The 20906-nt window shown below is 44.2% G+C and overlaps 1 pseudogene; it reads left to right on the top strand.

Moving 5' to 3' along the window:
* Positions 1-324: 324 nt before the first annotated feature.
* On the top strand, positions 325-17553 carry LOC137351595 (guanidinoacetate N-methyltransferase-like; annotated as a pseudogene).
* Positions 17554-20906: the final 3353 nt, after the last annotated feature.

The following is a 20906-nucleotide window of genomic DNA, read 5'->3' as shown; positions in this document are numbered from 1 at the left end:
AAACTTGAACTCAGAACAAGATGTAATTATATATCGTAGCAATCAATTATGAGGGCTTACAGGATACGGAGTTACTCTCCCCTTTGACACAAAATCATTATAACTGTCAGGTATTTTATTCTTAACCTCTACACTCCTCTTAGTTTTAATATCTGGTTTCACATTCAGAGCTGCCGTTAAAGCTATAGCTTGGTCTGCTATACTCTCAGTCAGAGTATTTTCCTATGCACTAACTTTGCATACCCCAACAGGTCTGATGGGTTTACCTCGCAATTTCCAGCACTCTGAACGAAGATGACCCGTTTTGTTGCAATGGTAACATTTTGGCTTGCGAACCTCACTTCTACACTCAGCACCTTCCTTTCTGACCTGAGGAGGTGATCCTGGGGCATTCCCAGCTGTTCCTTCTTGTCCCCGGCTACTTGCCTTCCTTTCACACTCCCACTTTCTATCCTTCTTGGGTTTATGGGGGTGACAGACAAAATAGGTTGGCTTATTCACAAGCTCAAAATCATCAGCAATCTCTGCTGTTTGCCTAGGTTTCAAAACTTTCAGGTTATCTATGATTTAGAGGAAAATGTAGCTGGTCCTAAGGAATGGAGTTTTTAAACTCTTCTAAGAGAATCAATTGTGCTGATGCTTTACATCACATACAAGGGAAAAGTACTGGTAATGAGCCTGAGGAGGTGAGAGGATCTTTTACAGAAGGATATATCTGCACAGGACCAATTACTGGGCTTAGAGTAGGTTGCAATGTGTGCAACAGTTTTGGCCAAACACAGATGGCCTCAATGACATCTGCCTAGTGCTTCCAAAAACCTTCATTCCCAGACCTCAATTGATGCATTAATACAAGTTCTTAGAGAAGATAAGGGCAGAATTAGATTTTATGCCATCAACTTTCAGTGTTGCACAATCGATAATACCAATTTCATTTAGTGCAGAAGTTTATTTATCTTCTACATAAATGAAAAACTTATATTAATTCCATAAGCTCATTGAAATACAGTATTAAGAATGTATAAAGAGGGGATGAATACAGATGGATAAATTCATCATTTTGTGAGCTCTCGATACAGTGCTACAGATATTGATTTTAAAACTAGGACATATAAATATAGCAGTTAGTCACCCCAAGTGTCACTTTTGGAAATAAAAATAGAAAATGCTGAGAACACGCAGCAGGTCAGGCAGAAGCAATGGAGAGATAAATAGAGTTAACGTTTTAGGGCAATGACTTCTTTATCAGAACTGGTAGATGTTAGAGACAAAACAGCTTTTAAGCAAGTCCAAGGCCTGGAATAGGATCAAAAAAGGAAGGATCTGTGATGGTGTGGAGGGCAGGAGCGATTAAATGACAAAGGTGATGATGAGACAAGTACAGAAACAGGTCTGGCAAAAGATCATCGACCTGAAACATGGGCAGGATTTTCCCTGCAGGCTTCTGAAACCTGCCGATAGCCTTAAGTGGGTGTGACTTTCTTTACAGTGGCCAATTAATGACCAGAAGGCAGGCTTGCAGTCCATTTAATGACTCCGCCCAGCTGCTTTGAACTCTGATGTTTATGAACATATGAGCTTTACATTGAGGGGGAGGCACAGATGTAACATGCAATGTCAGCAGAACTCTAGAGCTCTTATGGAATAGCTTCAGCTTCATCTGCTATCGACCACTTTCCCACGTGCTGAACAACCAAATTGCAACAGAATGAGCCTGGAAAGCAAGAGCCCCATTTTTGCGCAGGGGGTGGACTGAAAACCAGACTGGAGGGTAGCGACCGCCGAGTACAATGAAAGCGATACTCATTTGCAGATCCTGGGCAAACCGGTCATGGAGCGCTGGGGGACTCCATACATGCATTCCCTCACCACCGTTGCAGCCTCGAAAGGTACCATTTGACCTCCCTTTCATGTTCTGGAAATTGGGTTTGGAATGGCAATTTCAGCCACTAAGATAGAGTCCTTCAATATTCAAGAGCACTGGATCATTGAATGTAATGATGGTGTGTTTAACAGATTGCAGGAGTGGGCTAAGGAGCAACCCCACAAGGTGAGTACCCTATGGTTACCACATTGGATAGTTTCGCAGTTCCAATAATTAAATATTTTAAAAATGTTTCTGGTTTTTTGCTTCAAAGTATTAGGAACACAGTGAAACTGGTCAACCACATTAATTTCACTTGGAATTGTTATCACATTTGATTAGATTCAAACCAAAATTGCAGAGATAAAGGGACAATGTTGTAATATAATTGTAGCATCCAGCCAGCTCAACAAAGAGAAGCTGCATTTTGACAATATATTTCCAAGTCAGGATGCTGTCTGACTTTAATGTGTGAATGTTCCCATGTGCCTGTTGCCCTTGTCCTTCTAGGTGGTAGATGTCAAAGCACATACAGATGCAATGAATTATTGTAGCTATTATGTAGGCAAAAATGGCCAGCACCGATTGAGCGTCATGATCTAGTGAGCCATTTCATCTCAGGGAAGGGAAAACATGTTTAATTCATCTCGTTCTACTCAAAACTCACCTTTTGTTTATTGCCTTGGGCTGTCTTATCTCTCATCAAAGCTTAGTTGGAAAAAAAATAAGCCTAATCATGTACAACATGGATAATTTGCTTGGAAATTGTAGAATTCTACAATAGTGAGCTCACCAATATATCCACACAGTAAAATACATTACAGCCAGCAATTTTTCAAGACCACTAATGTTGGAACCATAGGGTTTGCAGACAGCATCCTCATTTTGAAAGTAGCCTATACTGTTCAGTAAATACTTTTTTTTAAAGATGCACTCTGCATTGTTGTAGTTATGTCGTTTGGATGAGCTGCAAAACAGGCTTGAGGGACTGACTGGCGTACTCCTGTTCCTTCTTTGGCCTCCTTATCTCAAGAGACAATGGATAAGCGCCTGGAGGTGGTCAGTGGTTTGTGAAGCAGTGCCTGGAGTGGCTATAAAGGCCAATTCGAGAGTGACAGGCTCTTCCACAGGTGCTGCAGAGAAATTTGTTTGTTGGGGCTGTTACACAGTTGGCTCTCCCCTTGCGCCCCTGTCTTTTTTCCTGCCAACTACTAAGTCTCTTCGACTCGTTCCTGTTCCTACGAGACATTAAACTGAGGCCATGTCTGCCTGTTCTGTTGGCTTAGGTGAATGTTCAAGATTCCTCTGGATTCAAAGTAGAGCAGGGAATTCTCCTGGAATCATGGCCAACATTCCTCAAATACCATCAGAACAGAATTCCTGGTCATTCATTTAATTGCAGGTTGGCCCTTGCTGTATATATGAAAAACAGTCGGACACTATATAAATGCAAGTCTTTTTTTCCTATATACAGCATAGGTAATAGAATGTTACAGAACAGAAACAGGCCATTTGGCCCGTAGAGTTTGTGACAGTGTTTTTCTTCATTACAGCCAGTAATTACATCCCATTTTTCAGCTAATGTCCAAATAATTAGGAAAGGGCTGTAATAATCTACCCATAATTGAAATCAATCTTATACGTTTTCCAATGCAGATTGTTCCTCTCAAGGGGCTCTGGGAGGATGTAGTCTCAACATTACCAGATTCACATTTTGATGGTAAGTTTGGCATTCGTATTTTACATTTGAAGTACGTTAGTACTAAATCTTTGAATATGTAAACAAATTTTTTTAAATTGCTCTTTAAAATGCCAGAAATTTTGTTTAGACGTATGATTGTGAAGCCAGGAGTCCATTTAACTCATCGGGCCTAATTTTCAGTAGTGTAATAACAACAACTTATATTTATATAGGACCGTTAATGTAATAAAATGAGCCACCTTCAAATGGCTTGGAACACATACTGTCCATCCGACTGCTCACCGCCTATGGCCCAGTACACCTACTCAGCATCTATGCTCCAACATTCTGCTCCCCACCTGAAGTTAAAGACCAGTTCTACGAGGAACTCCATAATGTCATTAGTGGCATTGCTAATACCGAACATTTGTTTCTGCTGGGGGACTTTAATGCCAGGGTTGGGGCCGATCATGACTTATGGCCCTCCTACCTTGGGCGCTATGGCATTGGAAGGATGAATGAGAATGGCCAGAGACTGCTGGAGTTGTGTACCTATCACAACCTCTGCATCACCAACTTGTTCTTTCATACTAAACCCTGTCACCAGGTTTCATGGAGACACCCAAGATCATGCCATTGGCACCATCTGGACCTCATCGTCACAAGGCGTGCCTCTATAAACACTGTCCAAATCACACACAGCTTCCACAGTGCGAACTGCAACACCGACCACTCCCTGGTGTGCAGCAAAGTTAGACTCAAACCAAAGAAGCGGCATCACTCCAAGCAGAAGGGCCGCCCGTGCATCAACACTAACAGAATTTCTTATCCACAGCTGTTACATAAGTTTCTAAATTCACTTGAAAAAGCCCTTCAAAACACTCCTGCAGGGGCTGCAGAGACGAAGTGGGCCCACATAAGAGACGCCATCTATGACTCAGCAATGACCACCTTTGGCAAACATGAGAAGCAGAATGCAGACAGGTTCCAGCTCTTCAAAGTGAGATTGAAACCAGTCATAGCCGCTAAGCGCACTGCACTGTTGAACTACAAGAAAGCCCCCAGCGAGCTAACATCCGTAGCACTTGAAGCGCGGCACAAAGGACAGTCAGACGTTGTGCAAATGACTACTGGCAACACCTATGCAGTCGTTTTCAGCTGGCCTCCAACCCGGAAACATCAGAGGAATATATGACTGCATTAAGAGAGCTTTTGGGCCAATCTCAAGAGGATCGCCACCCCCCGCACCCCCCCCGCCCTCAAGTCTAAATCAGGGGAAACGATCACTGACCAATGCAAGCAAATGGACCGCTGGGTGGAGCACTACCTAGAACTGTACTCCAGGGAAAATGTTGTCACTGATACTGGCCTCAATGCAGCTCAGTCTCTGCCAGTCATGGGCGAACAGCCAACAAAATTGGAACTCAGTGATGCCATTGATTCTCTAGCCAGTGGAAAAGCGCCTGGAAAGGACGGCATTACCCCTGAAATAATCAAGAGTGCCAAGCCTGCTATACTCTCAGCACTCCATGAACTGCTTTGCCTGTGCTGGGATGAGGGAGCAGTACCACAGGACATGCGCGATGCCAATATCATCACCCTCTATAAGAACAAGGGTGATGGCGGTGACTGCAACAACTACCGTGGAATCTCCCTGCTCAGCATAGTGGGGAAAGTCTTCGCTCAAATCGTTTTAAACAGACTCCAGAAGCTGGCTGAGCCTGACTACCCTGAGGCACAGTGTGGCTTTCGAGCAGAGAGATCCACCATTGACATGCTGTTCTCCCCTTGTCAGCTACAGGAGAAATGCCGCAAACAACAGATGCCCCCCTACGTTGCTTTCATAGATCTCACCAAAGCCTTTGACCTCGTCAGCAGACGTGGTCTCTTCAGACTACGCACCAAGGCTCCTTAGACAGCACCTTCCAAACCTGCGACCTCTACCAACTCGAAGGACAAGAGCAGCAGATGCATGGAAACATCACCACCTGCAAGTTCCCATTCAAGTCACACACCATCCTGACTTGGAACTATATCGCCGTTCCTTCACTGTCGCTGGGTCAAGATTCTGGAACTCCCTTCCTAACAGCACTGTGGGTGTACCTACCTCACATGGACTGCAGCGGTTCAAGAAGGCAGCTCAGCACCACCTTCTCTAGGACAATTAGGGAAGTGCAATAAATGCTGGCATAGCCAGTGACGCCCACATCCCATGAATGAATTTTTAAAAACTAGCAAAGATCGGATGTCCACCAAAGCTATAAGTATCATCACTTCATTCCATGACACTATGAAAGGCACAATTCAGCATAGCGGTGCCTCATCAGACCCCTTTCCTATCCTGAGCGACGTGAAACAGGGCTGTGTTCTCGCACCTGCACTGTTTGGGATCTTCTCACTGCTGCTCTCACATGCGTTCAAGTCTTCAGAAGAAGGAATTTTCCTCCACACAAGTTCAGATGGCAGGTTGTTCAACCTTGCCCACCTTAAAGCGAAGACCAAAGTATGGAATGTCCTCATCAGGAAACTCCCCTTTGCTGACGATGCTGCATTAACATCCCACACAGAAGATTGTCTGCAGAGACTCATCGACAGGATTGCGGCTGCCTGCAACGAATTTGGCCTAACCATCAGCCGCAAGAAAACAAAAATCATGGGACAGGACGTTAGAAAGGCTCCGTCCATCAATATTGGCGACCACGCTCTGGAAATAGTTCAAGAGTTCACCTACCTGGGCTCAACTATCACCAGTAACCTGTCTCTCGATGCAGAAATCAACAAGCGCATGGGAAAGGCATCCGCTGCTATGTCCAGACTGGCCAAAAGGGTGTGGGAAAATGGCGCACTGACAGAACACAAAATCTGAGTGTTTCAAAACTGTGTCCTCAGTACCTTGCTCTACAGCAATGAGGCCTGGGCAACATATGTCAGCCAAGAGTGACGTCTCAACTCATTCCATCTTCGTTGCCTCCGGAGAACCCTTGGCGTCAGGTGGCAGGACCGTGTATCCAACGCAGAAGTCCTCGAGGCGGCCAGCATCCCCATCTTTTACACCCTACTGAGCCAGCGGCACTTGAGATGGCTTGGCCACGTGAGCCTCATGGAAGATGGCAGGATCCCCAAGGATGCATTGTACAGCGAGCTCGTCACTGGTATCAGACCCACCGGCCGTCCATGTCTCCGCTTAAAGGAAGAAAGTGAGGTGGAGAGGTGTTGGAAGGATATTCCAGAGCTTAGGACCTAAGCGGCTGAAGGCGTGGTCACCAGTGGTGGAGCAATTAAAATTGGGGATGTTCCAGAGGCCAGAATTAGAGAAATGCAGATATCTCGGAGGCTTGTGGGGCTTGAGGAGATTACAGAGATAAGGAGGGGAAGGGCCATAGAGGGATTTGAAAATAAAGCAGAGAATTTTAAGATCAAGACATTGCTTGACTAGGTGCCAATGTAGGTCAGCGAGCACAGGGACTTGGAACGCATTAAGACGCAGGCAGCAGAGATTTGGATGACATCCAGGTTTACGGAGGGTAGAGTGTGGGAGACCAGCCAACAGTGTGTTGGAATAGTCAAGTCTAGAGATAACAAAGGCATGAATGAGGATTTCAGCAGCAGATGAGCTGAGACAGGGACGAAGTTGGGTGATGTTAGGTTGGTGAAAATTGGCGGTCTTACTGATGGTGTAAATATGAGGTTGGAAGCTCATCCAATACTGGATGTTCAATCAACAACAACAACTTGCATTCATGTGACATCTTTAATGTCGCGGGGCCCTTCACAGGAGCATTATCAAAGAAAATTTGGCACCAAGCCACATAAGGAGATATAACACATGACAAAAAGTTTGGTCAAAGAGGTAGGTTTTAAGGAGTACCTTAGGAGAAGGGAGAGGTAGTGAGGTGGAGAGGTTTAGGGTGGGAATTCCACAGCTTTGGCCTGGGCAGCTGAAGGAAAATTGCAAGGAGTCCCCACTCCTGATTCCTGTCCTGAGACCATGCAGAAATTGTACTCATTTGGGATATTGCATGAGAACAGCATTGAATTTGGCTATGATACTAGCTGCAGCTGAATGCCCTCGAAATCACCATCAATAATAATCACAGAATTATTACAGTGCAGAAGGAGGCCATTCAGCCCATCATATCTGGACCCACTCTCCAAATGAGCAATTCACTTAATGCCATTGGCCCGCCAGTAAAGAAACAAAAATCCCAGCAGTTTGATTGTAATGTAGGAACATGCAAAAGGAGGAAACAAGAAATTTAAAATACTAAGTAAGCAGTTTGGTTTTGGGCTTAAATGGAATATTTTCCAGCTCTACCCTCCATCCGCATATTTTTTGCTTTCATTTTCAGTCGCAGTCTATCGTTAGTAATTTCTGCCACAGTATTGCTAAAGGAAACCTCTTGACAAGCTCTCAATAAGTTGCCCTACAACACTAGCAGTGCTGTTTGTTTTTTGTGCCCTTTTGCCCTCTAGTCTCTCTGTATACAGTACAACCCCTTGTCTTCTCAATAATACCATAACAGTAATCGACACAAGTAGTAAACATGCCCATATGGTTTAGATCAAGGAAGTCAATCATTACACGTGATAAACAATAGTAACAAAATGATAGGTAAAGAAAAATTCAGAACTTTGTGTGTGATTCAAACAGCATTGACCGGTTGAATTTTTTAAAACGCTATTTAATTGCTACCTATGCTGCAGTTAGACAAGAAGTGCTGTTTAACACTTATACCTTCGTGTAGTGGTGGAACTGAATTGCTCCCCTCCCTTCACTGTTACTATAATATTTAGAACACGGAGGTTATGTGTTGGAAGATTAAAGAACAGGTGTCAATTGTTACTGGCTAAGTGAACGGACTTTGAGTGAGTTAAGATTTCACCCTAAATGTCAACTGTAAATCTAAGATATAACTGCAGATCAGCCATCTGAGACAATCTGCCAAGAGATGCCTTTAGTGGCACTGTCACAGAGTAGAAAGCTTAGTCATCGGGAGAGCAGAGATCACTCATAGTTAATACACCTGCAGAGCTAAGCTTTCCAGCATCTGACTGCCAGTGAAATTCCTGTTGGAAAAAGAGCTGCCAAGAGAGTTGGCTGCCTCTCCAACATTAGAAACTTAAGGCAGTTCTTGGCTGTTTTAATAACTAAATTCAAGTCTAAAAAGTTGGCTTTGCAATTGGAATCTATTTGTGCCGACAGGTGGCTTATCACCTATTGCTAAATATAGAACTGGGATTTTGTTTGGCTATATAAATATTTGCAATTTTATATAAGGTATGCAGCTTTCTTTATCGTTCCTACCCACAATCCCACCAATTTTTCCTCCTTACAAAGCATTAACTCTTCTTGCCCACCTATAGGAACTCAGCGTGTTTGTTCCTGCAAGCTATTTGGCCACGGAGTCAAAGCTATTTCTGTTTTCAGCACTGAAATTCACACATTCGTTTTCCAACAGGGATCACTGGCCAGTCATCAGGAGCTGGAAACTCAACTCATTTTTCTAGTCTCTAGACAAGTGGCACTGAGACTAATTGTAGTATTCTTCTGCTGAGATCAGCAAACCTGGCATGGACTAGCAGTCAAAACTAGGACCTTGTAAGCCACTGTGGCTCAGCAGTGCACAGGGTAGTCTCCATTAAGCTACTGGGGAGTTGTATATGTTTTATCACAAATTTAAAATTCTTATCCGTTTGCTCAAACCCTTCCATGGTCTCGCCTTTCCCTATCTCTGTAACCTCCTCCAGCCCAACAACACTCAGATTTCTGTGTTGCTCCAATTCTGGCTTCATACATCCCCTAGTTACTTAGCTCCACCATCAGTAGCCATGCCTTCAACTGTCTAGGTCGTATGGTCTGGAATTCCTTCCCAAAACACCACCGCCTCTCTCTTCCTTTACATTGCTCCTTAAAACCTAGCTCTTTGATGAAGCTTTATCTTAATGTCTCCTTCTTTGACTGCGTTTCATTTTTTGTCTGGTTATGCTCCTGTGAAGCACTTAGGGGAGCTTTACTACGTTAAAGGTGCTATATAAATGCAGATTGATGTTATCATAATTAATCTCCGGATGTGAAAATAAACAAGAATTCTTTCCTTTTTTCAATTTGTTTTCCAGGAATTCTTTATGATACCTACCCATTGTCAGAAGACACCTGGCACACATCAGTTTGCTTTTATAAAGGTAAGTGCAGATGGTAGCCCAGATTTTGCAGTTAGCTCAAGTGAACGCCACTTGTACTTCCTCACAGTCTTTCTATGGGCTTTTGCACTGGAACTTGCAGTGATCAGAAATCCAAAGCAGCTGATTCACACGGGCTATAGGAACATACACTATTCAACAACTCAGTCTTGTTCTGCCATTCAGTTAGATCAAAGCTGATTTGTACCTCAACTCCATTTACTCAGCTTTGATCTATATTCCCTTGATACTCTTACCTAACAAAAATCAATCTCAGTCTTAAAAATTTTAATTGACCCAGCAACAACAGCCTTTTGAGGGAGAAAGTTGCAAATTTTCACTACCCTTTGTGTGGCAAAATGCTTCTGCTTTCACTCCTGAATGACCTGGCTCTAATTTTAAGATTGTGCCCTATTGTTCTGAATTCTCCCATTGGGGGAAATAGTTTCTCTCTATCATTCCTCTCGAATCCTTTTATCTTTACATATGGTTCCTTGGGTGCTGGCCGCCCTCCGGGTACTTTCCCCAAGTGGCTATTCTTCATTTGTCCATTCAGACAGTGTTGGCAGGTTGTTGTATCATGAGGAGCATCACAGTCAAGTCTTGTGTCTTTTGAACTGGAGGCTCTGGACGGTGATTACGAATGAGAACCATCTCTAACGTTTCCATGGTTTATCATAAGAGGGGCATTATACCCTGAAACACAGGCATATTCAAAATGTAGCCTGTGGGCCACATCCAGCCTGTGGAAACTTTTAATTTGGTTTGATCAGTTTTCATTCCTTTCTTGTTTGCTCAGGTAAAAAACTGACTTCAACATCAACGCCTTAAACTTGTCTTTTGGCCTGGAGAAGTGACAAAACTGTCTGGTTGGTCAAACTTCACCAACCAGGGAATAATCAATATTCAGCCTTATCACTTCCCCAGGCCTGCAAAGCTAGGGAGCTGAGTTTTCAAGCTTGAGGGGTCTGGGAAAGGGGAAGGTGGGTAAGGAGAGGAGCGGGTTGGGGGTGGTGGGGGGAGCTTGACATTTTTTGTGTATTGGGGTTTGGAATTTTTGTTTATGGGATTCTTGCATTTTTCTGTGAATGGTGCTCTTGCTTTTTGTGTGTATGTGTGGGTCTCATTTATTGAATATATAGGGTAGGGAGGGGGATCCTGGCATTTTGTACATATAGATTTGCAGTTCTGTTCAACCAAATGTAGTCGCCTGTTCAGCAGCCGCCCCAACTTCAATTCAATGTAACCGTACAATACACTCAAAACTTGATGACATCATACCCCTTCCCTGGTCAGCAATTCTCTCCCACCGCCCTGGCCAATAATTTATCTTTTGACTCACTGTCCCACCACCCCCATGAGCAACATTTTGGTCTGTGCCTCCTTCCCCTTATTAGTAGCCTTTCTAACCATATCCCCACCAAAAGTACAGCACTCCCCATCCCCCAACTAAGCAGTGTTCTTAGACCCCCCTCCACCCATACACACAGAGCAAGCAAATTATCATCCATCTATTGCAATGCCTCCCAGCAACTGAGCAGTCTTTGGTTGACTGTTCCCCTCCCCAGAGCATCTAAACCATCTCCAACAGCATGTTCCTGTCCTTCTCCTATTCGATCCTATCATCCCCCACAGCCCCATTCTCCTCATCCTCTCCCATCCATCACCTCTCATCCCCATCCTCCCCATGTCTATTACTCACTCTCCTCCCTGTCCCGATTATCCACTCTCCTCTACCCCTGTCCTCTCCTCGCCCCCTCCATCTGGATCAAGTTATCTTCCTGCCCAATCTTAATATTGCAGTTGATGTTGACTCTCCTTGTGCAATGCCATGGGAGATTGATTAGTATGATGTATCAGATAAATCTGGGAAGGACAGAAGGAGAAAATGCAGCCAAATCAAACTGCAGTTGTTAAACTCATTTTCTTTCAGGGTCATGCTTTGCGTTTGCTGAAGTCTGGTGGCGTTCTTACATATTGCAACCTCACCTCCTGGGGAGAGCTACTGAAGGGAAAGTATAATGACATTGAAAAATTGTTCCAGGTAGGAATTAAACACACATCCATTGTTTTTCTTCAAATTATCTGATGCCACCATCCATTGTGGGAGAGATCTATTTGTTCTTTTCAGAAGCTAACAACATTCACGCTATGCTCCAAAGAGCTTGTATTTTTAATTCAGTTACTGTAAAAGCAATCTTATTCTGCATAGATGAAAAGTGCTTTGCAGCCCAATGTTCTTGCATCTGGGACGTGCTACTGCCATCAGGTTTATTCTTTAGCTGTCTTATTACTGCTTCCAGAGTTCGATCTTTTTATTTTAAAAAAGGAATCCTTTGTAATATGATTAGACCAGAAATCAGGGGAGAAATAATTTAAAGAGCTTACATTTATAGAGCAGTTTTCATGTCCTCAGCATACCCCATGAGTGCTCAACAACTAATGAATTACTTTTTGGAAGGCTGTCAATATTGTTATGTAAGCAGATATGGCAGCTAACTTGCCATATCTGAGCAAAGTCTGAGAAACACCAATGAAATACATGATCGGTTAATATGTTTGATGCTGGTTGAAGGATAAGTGTTGGCCAAAGCAGGGGGAGAACTCTGCCTGAATAGACAGATGGGGCACCAGTTTGACATCACACCCAAAAGATAGCATTTCCAACATTGCTGCACTCCCTAGTGTCAGCCTAGATTATGTGCTCAAGACCTGTTGTGTGGCTTAACCCACAACATTCTGATTCAGAAGTGTGAATGGCACTTAAAGGCATACCACACAAATCAATAATTCAAAGCCTCTAACATTAAGATTTATATTTAAGAGCAACAGCAATTTCCAGGCCATGTAAAATCTTGGAAAGAGGAAGGTGGAAGCCATTCGTGCATTTTATTCTAGGTGAATTGGTCAGCGGAATCCAGTTTCTAGTGACCATGGATAAGAACAACAATTTATATTTATACAGTGCCTTTAACGTAATAAAAAGTCCCAAGGTGCTTCATAAGGGCATTATAAAACAAAATCTGGCACTGAACAACATAAGGAGATATTAGGTCAGATGACCAAAAGCTTGGTCAGAGATTGTTTTAAGGAGTGACTTAAAGGAGGAAAGAGGTGGAGAGATGTAGGGAATTCCAGAGTTTGGGGCCTAGGCAACTGAAGGTGCAGCCACCAATGGTGGTGCAATTAAAAATGAGGATGCTCAAGATGCCAGAATTAGAAGAGTGCAGATATCTTGGTGGGTCATGGGACTGGAGGAGATTACAGAGATAGGGAGAGATTCGAGAACAGGGACAAGAATCTGAAAATCAAGACGTCGCTTGACCGGGAGCCACTGTAGGTCAGCGAGCACAGGGGTGATAGGGGAACAGGTCTAATGCAAGTTAAGACACGGGCAACAGAGTTTTGGATGGCCTCAAGTTTATGGAGAGTAGAATGTGGGAGACCAGCTAGGAGTGAGTCTAGAGGTAACAAAGGCATGAATGAGGGTTTCAGCAGCAGATGAGCTGAGACAGGGGCAAAGTTGGGTGATGTTATGGAGGTGGAAATAGGCGGTCTTAGTGATGGTGTGAATGTGAGGTCGGAAGCTCATCTTGGGGTCAAGTTTGACACCACAGTTGCAAACAGACTGGCTTAATCTCAGACTGTTGCTCGGGAGAGGGATGAAGTCATTAGCTATAGAATGGAATTTGGAGCGAGGACCAAAAATGTTGGTTTCAATCTTCCCAATATTTAATTGGAGGAAATTTCTGCTTATCCTGTACAGAATGCCAGATAAGCAGTCAGATAGTTTAGCAACAGTGGAGGAATTGAGAGAGGTGGTGATGAGGCAGAGCTGAGTTTCATCAGCATACATGTGAAAACTAACAGCTGTGCTTTCGGATGATGTCACTGAGAGGCAGCATGTAGATGAGAAGACTTGCCCTAATTTCATGTCAATCAACATCAAATTGGCAAACTCATTTAGAGATCAAGGGTCTTCAAGTGGGGTGCGAAAGTGATGCATAAAGAGTGATCTTGTGAGCTTGAGGTACTGTGCATTGTTGTGGCAGAAGCACGTCGAGAGTCCTACAAGAGGCGGGCCGGTACTGGACTTAATCCTAGGGAATGAAGCCGGACAAATCGTAGAAGTGGCAGTGGGAAAGCATTTCGGAGATAGTGACCATAACTCAGTTAGATTTAAGATTGTTATGGAAAAGGACATAGAGACACCGGAAAGAAGAGTACTGAATTGGGGAAGGCAGATTTAAAACAGGTTCTGGCCAAAGTGAACTGGGAGCATCTTCTTATAGGAAAGTCTACATCAGACCAGTGGGAGTCATTTAGAAGGGAAATTGTAAGGGTTCAGGTGCAGCATGTTCCTGTAAAGGTGAAGAGTTTGACCAACAGGTCAAGGGAACCCTGGATGTCAAGGGATATAGAGAATTGGATAAGGAAATAAAAGGAGGCTAGGGCAGATTCAGAGTGCTGAAAACAGCGCGGGCCCTAGAGGAGTATAGAAAGTGTAGGGGAGTACTTTAAAAAGTAATTAGGAGAGCGAAGAGGGGGCATGAAAAATCACTGGCAGAAAAGATAAAGGAAAATCCCAAGGCGTTTTTTAAGTATGTTAGGGGCAAGAGGATAACCAGGGAAAAAGTGGGGCCCATTAGGGATCAAAGAGGCAATCTGTATGTGGAGCCGGAGGACATTGGTGAGGATTTGAACGATGACGTTTCATCGGTGTTCACTATGGAGAGGGACGATGTAGGTGTAGTGATCAGGGAAAGGGATTGTGATATACTTTCAAATTAGCATTGAAAAGGAGGAAATATTAGCTGTATTAGCAGGCTTAAAGGTGGATAAATCCCCAGGCCCAGATGAGATGTATCCCAGGCTGTTATGTGAGGCAAGGGAGGAGATAGCAGGGACTCTGACACAAATTTTCAGATCCTCTCTGGCCACAGGGGAGGTACCAGAGGACTGGAGGACAGCGAATGTGGTACCTTTATTCAAGAAGGGTAGCAGGGATAAACCAGGTAATTACAGGCCAGTGAGTCTAACATCAGTAGTAGGGAAATTATTGGAAAAAATTCTGAGAGACAGGATTAATCTCCACTTGGAGAGGCAGGGATTAATCAGGGATAGTCAGCATGGCTTTGTCAGGGGGAAATCATGTCTAACAAATTTGATTGGATTTTACGAGGAGGTGACTAGAGGTGTAGCTGATGGTAAAGCAGTTAATGTAGTCTACATGGACTTCAGTAAGGCTTTTGATGTCCTGCATGGGAGATTGGTTAAGAAAGTAAAAGCCCATGGGATCCAGAGTAATTTGGCAAATTGGATTCAGAATTGGCTTAGTGGCAGGAGGCAGAGGGTGATAGTTGAAAGTTGTTTTTGTGAATGGAGGTGCTGGGACCCTTACTGTTTGTAGTGTACATTAATGATTTAGACATGAATATAGGAGGTATGATCAGTAAGTTCGCAGATGACACGAAAATTAGTGGTGTCGTAAGTAGTGAGGAGGAAGGCCTTAGATTACAGGACGATATAGATGGGCTGGTAAGATGGGCAGAGCTGTGGCAAATGGAGTTTAATCCTGAGAAGTGTGAGGTGATGCATTTTGGGAGGACTAACAAGGCAAGAGAATATACAATGGATGGCAGGACCCAGGAGAGTATAGAGGGTCAGAGGGACATTGGGGTGATTAGATTAGATTAGATTAGAGATACAGCACTGAAACAGGCCCTTCGGCCCACCGAGTCTGTGCCGAACATCAACCACCCATTTATACTAATCCTACACTAATCCCACATTCCTACCAAACATCCCCACCTGTCCCTATATTTCCCTACCACCTACCTATACTAGTGACAATTTATACTGGCCAATTTACCTATCAACCTGCAAGTCTTTTGGCTTGTGGGAGGAAACCGGAGCACCCGGAGAAAACCCACGCAGACACAGGGAGAACTTGCAAACTCCACACAGGCAGTACCCGGAATCGAACCCGGGTCCCTGGAGCTGTGAGGCTGCAGTGCTAACCACTGCGCCACTGTGCCGCCCTGTGCTTGTCCATAGATCACTGAAGGCAGCAGCACAGGTAGATAAGGTGGTTAGGAAGGCATACAAGAAACGTGCCTTTATTAGCCGTGGCATAGAATATAAGAGCAGGGAGGTTATGATAGAGCTGTATAAAACACTGGTGAGGCCACAGCTGGAGTACTGTGTACAGTTCTGGTCACCACACTATAGGAAGGATGTGATTGCAATGGAGAAGGTGCAGAGACGATTCACCAGGATGTTTCCTGGGCTGGAGCATTTCAGCTATGAAGACAGACTGGATAGGCTGGGGTTGTTTTCCTTGGAGCGGAGAAGGCTGAGGGGGGACCTGATTGAGCTATACAAAATTATGAGGGGCAATGATAGAATAGTTAGGAAGAAACTTTTTCCCTTAGCGGAGAGGTCAATAACTAGGGGGCATAGATTTAAGGTAAGGGGCAGGAGGTTTAGAGGGGAGTTGAGGAAGAATTTTTTCAGCCAGAGGGTGGTTGGAATCTGGAACACATTGCCTGAAGGGGTGGTCGAGGCAGGAACTCTTAGGACATTCAAGAAGTATTTAGATGAGGACGTGAAATGCCCTAACATACAAGGCTACTGGCCAAGTGCGGGGAAATGGGATTAGTTAGGACGGGTGCTTGACGGTCGGTGCAGGCGCGTTGGGCCGAAGGGCCTGTTTCTGTGCTGCAAAACTCTATGACTGTAAAAGAGGGAATTTATTTTGCATCTAACCTGTTCTACATCACCTGATGGTAACATTCAGTGTTCGAGATGGTAAGTCTTCTGTTTCCCTGCCCCTTGCCCTGATGAGCAGCTGAAATATCTTTTAATATATAGGGTTCTGCATGTCAAAACTATTATGTTTTTGTGTAAATAAGAATAAGATCTTGAATTTCTGGAATATGCAATGTAATGTGATCTGTTTCACATTTCCCACATAACATACACCTTTAATCTGTCCAGGAAACGCAAGTGCCTCATTTGGTGGAGGCTGGCTTTAAGCAGAAGAACATTCAGACCAGAGTGATGGACATCATTCCTCCCAAAGACTGCAGATTCTACTCTTTCCATAAGATGATCACACCTATGATAACTAAACACTAACCAGCCACTCTTTATCAGCACTATTGTGAAGAACCATCACTGTAGTCTTAAAATTAATAATTAGGGATGCCTTTTATCAGATTCAATGTAGCTTTCTTTGAGATACAATGAAAAATGTTGAACACGATTAATATAGTGTCATGTATGCATTACTATTGAATGCAATGAGACTGGATTATTGGTGTCAAAATTTTAGAAAGCCAATCAGTATTTGTACAATAGCTCCATAATTTTAAAATGTGCATTGACACAATTGCCTTTCACTTCCAACCTCATCCTCACCAAATGTCTTATTTCCTTGCAGTTTTTAACAGAAGTTGGTGCAGAAGTGCCTTGGGACACACTAAAAGGGTAGATCCACACTTCACTTGGCAGCAATTCAAAATGGTGTGAGACAGCCTCCTGACAGGGGTCTCATACCTTTAGAGCATTTGCTAACCTTCTGAGTTACTCTGCCACTTTGCAATGATGTGTACTCAAAATTGCTGAATTATAGATTCAAAAGTGGCAATATAACAATAGCAAAGTTGAGCTAAAGATATTGTTCTTCTCACTATTAAGGAGATATTTGGTTTGCCGACATCCACGGGAAAACTAGGAAAAGCTGTCCAATAGCAGTATTGAGCAAGATGTTGTGAGTGCTGTATATTTTGATGGAAGTTTGTATACATTGGAATAAAAATCTAGTCATAAGTCATATATTTGTCTCATCATTTTTTGTGCTTCCCCACATGTAAATTGGTCCTCACATTTCCTTAAGTCCCCTCTCTCCATTATTCCTAGAGTCAAAAACAACTTGTATTTATATAGTTCCTTTAACGTAATAAAACGTCCCAAGGTGCTTCACAGGGGTATTATAAAACAAGATATAAGACTGAACCACGTAAGACCATGTTCGGGCAGATGGCCAAAAGCTTGGTCAAAGAGGTAGCTTTTAAGGGCAGCAGAGTTTTGGATGATCTCAAGTATATGGAGGGTAGAATGTGGGAGACCAATAAGGAGTACGTTGGGATACTCAAATCCAGAGGTAACAAAGACATGTATGAGGGTTTCAACAGCAGATGAGCTGAGGTAGTGGTGGAGTTCGGCAATGTTACAGAGGTGAAAATAGTCAGTCTTAGCGATGCTGCAGTCTTAGTGGATGTGCTCAGAAGCTCATCAATGGTGATAATATAACACCAAGATTATGAACAGTCTTGTTTAGCCTCAGACAGATGCCAAGGAGAGGGAACAGAATTTGTAGTGCAGACCGAAGACAATGGCTTTGGTCTTTCCAATAAGCTGCTTGTTAAGACCTAGCACTTTGACCAGTCCCTTGTCCTAATACCTATTTATGTGGCTCGATGTCACATTTTGTCTGATAATGCTCCTGTGAAGCACCTTTTGGACGGTTAACGACATTAAAGGCTTTATATAAATGCAAGTTATTCTTAGAATAGTAGACACCATTATTTACAACAAATAACCGAGGCAATCTGTGATCCAAGCTACAAAGGTGCTGGGACCAAATCACACAGCCCATTATGTGCACCTGGATATTGGAGACAACTTCTACCACAGTGGCTGAGAAGATCGCTGTTTCATTATTTACAGTTCTGGTTCCTTGCAAGCCCGCCACCAACTTTACCACAGGTGTAGTTGAGGCAGAAACCACTGTGTCTTTCAGGGTCAAGCAGATAAGTATTTGAACAGGACATGCGCGATGCCAATATCATCACCCTCTATAAAAACAAAGGTGACCGCGGTGACTGCAACAACTACCGTGGAATCTCCCTGCTCAGCATAGTGGGGAAAGTCTTTGCTCGAGTCGCTCTGAACAGGCTCCAGAAGCTGGCCGAGCGCGTCTACCCTGAGGCACAGTGTGGCTTTCGTGCAGAGAGATCGACCGTTGACATGCTGTTCTCCCTTCGTCAGATACAGGAGAAATGCCGTGAACAACAGATGCCCCTCTACATTGCTTTCATTGATCTCACCAAAGCCTTTGACCTCGTCAGCAGACGTGGTCTCTTCAGACTACTAGAAAAGATTGGATGCCCACCAAAGCTACTAAGTATCATCACCTCATTCCATGACAATATGAAAGGCACAATTCAACATGGTGGCTCCTCATCAGAGCCCTTTCCTATCCTGAGTGGCGTGAAACAGGGCTGTGTTCTCGCACCCACACTTTTTGGGATTTTCTTCTCCCTGCTGCTTTCACATGCGTTCAAGTCCTCTGAAGAAGGAATTTTCCTCCACACAAGATCAGGGGGCAGGTTGTTCAACCTTGCCCGTCTAAGAGCGAAGTCCAAAGTATGGAAAGTCCTCATCAGGGAACTCCTCTTTGCTGACGATGCTGCTTTAACATCTCACACTGAAGAGTGCCTGCAGAGTCTCATCGACAGGTTTGCGGCTGCCTGCAATGAATTTGGCCTAACCATCAGCCTCAGGAAAACAAACATCATGGGGCAGGATGTCAGAAATGCTCCATCCATCAATATTGGCGACCATGCTCTGGAAGTGGTTCAAGAGTTCACCTACCTAGGCTCAACTATCACCAGTAACCTGTCTCTAGATGCAGAAATCAACAAGCGCATGGGAAAGGCTTCCACTGCTATGTCCAGACTGGCCAAGAGAGTGTGGGAAAATGGCGCACTGACACGGAACACAAAAGTCCGAGTGTATCAGGCCTGTGTCCTCAGTCCTCTATGGCAGCGAGGCCTGGACAACGTATGTCAGCCAAGAGCGACGTCTCAATTCATTCCATCTTCGCTGCCTCCGGAGAATACTTGGCATCAGGTGGCAGGACCATATCTCCAACACAGAAGTCCTCGAGGCGGCCAACATCCCCAGCTTGTACACACTACTGAGTCAGCGGCGCTTGAGATGGCTTGGCCATGTGAGCCGCATGGAAGATGGCAGGATCCCCAAAGACACATTGTACAGCGAGCTCGCCACTGGTATCAGACCCACCGGCCGTCCATGTCTCCGCTATAAAGACGTCTGCAAACGCGACATGAAATCGTGTGACATTGATCACAAGTCGTGGGAGTCAGTTGCCAGCGTTCGCCAGAGTTGGCGGGCAGCCATAAAGACGGGGCTAAAATGTGGCGAGTCGAAGAGACTTAGTAGTTGGCAGGAAAAAAGACAGAGGCGCAAGGGGAGAGCCAACTGCAACAGCCCTGACAAACAAATTTCTCTGCAGCACCTGTGGAAAAGCCTGTCACTCTAGAATTGGCCTTTATAGCCACTCCAGGCGCTGCTTCACAAACCACTGACCACCTCCAGGCGCGTATCCATTGTCTCTCGAGATAAGGAGGCCCAAAAGAAGAAGATAAGTATTTGAAGCAGAGGAAGATACATTATTCCGGGGACAGTGGGGCAGTGGAATTTGTTTTGGATTGCAATCTAGCAAAGAGCCGGCTGAACTACAATGGGCTGAATGGCCTCCCTCCAGATTGTAAAGTTCAACTATTCTGTAATCAATTGAAATCTGCTGTACTGATTAAAAAGTGATAGAAATCTGGAACAAACAAAACGCTGGAGATACACAACAGGTCAGTCAGCCTCTGTGAAGCGAAAAGGCAGGTTATGATGCGTCAAGTACGTACCCTTCATTACAGCAATCCTGGAGCACCTGAAACATCATACATAACCTGTTGTCATGGGCTTGTACTTATTTTTCTCCTCCGATTAAAAACAGTGTGTGCCTTTATGACTCTGTTAAAAACAGTGCACCTTTAAGGGAGAGAAAGTTCTGGAATTTCTAAGGCACAGTCTGCCAGCAGCTGCACTTGTTATCCTCGGAGAGAGAGAGGTTACGTGGTATGATGTTTTGATTTGACTGTGTGTAAAACTGGAAAAAACTGGTATGAACCAGTTAGTTTTTGAAAGACTCTCCAACCAAGTGTGCTACTGAAGAGAAGAAAGCTGTCTGTTCTCTCAGCAAAACTTCTACAGAGAGCCACGGGCTGACAGTGTATTGCTCTCGTCGCAGTCATAACACTGAATTTTTACAAATGCTGACTAACCTGCTGTGCATTCCCAACATTTCTGTCACCT

Source organism: Heterodontus francisci, chromosome 36, assembly GCF_036365525.1.
Source record: "Heterodontus francisci isolate sHetFra1 chromosome 36, sHetFra1.hap1, whole genome shotgun sequence".
Taxonomy (NCBI): domain Eukaryota; kingdom Metazoa; phylum Chordata; class Chondrichthyes; order Heterodontiformes; family Heterodontidae; genus Heterodontus; species Heterodontus francisci.
This window is presented reverse-complemented; position numbering and strand designations above follow the sequence as displayed.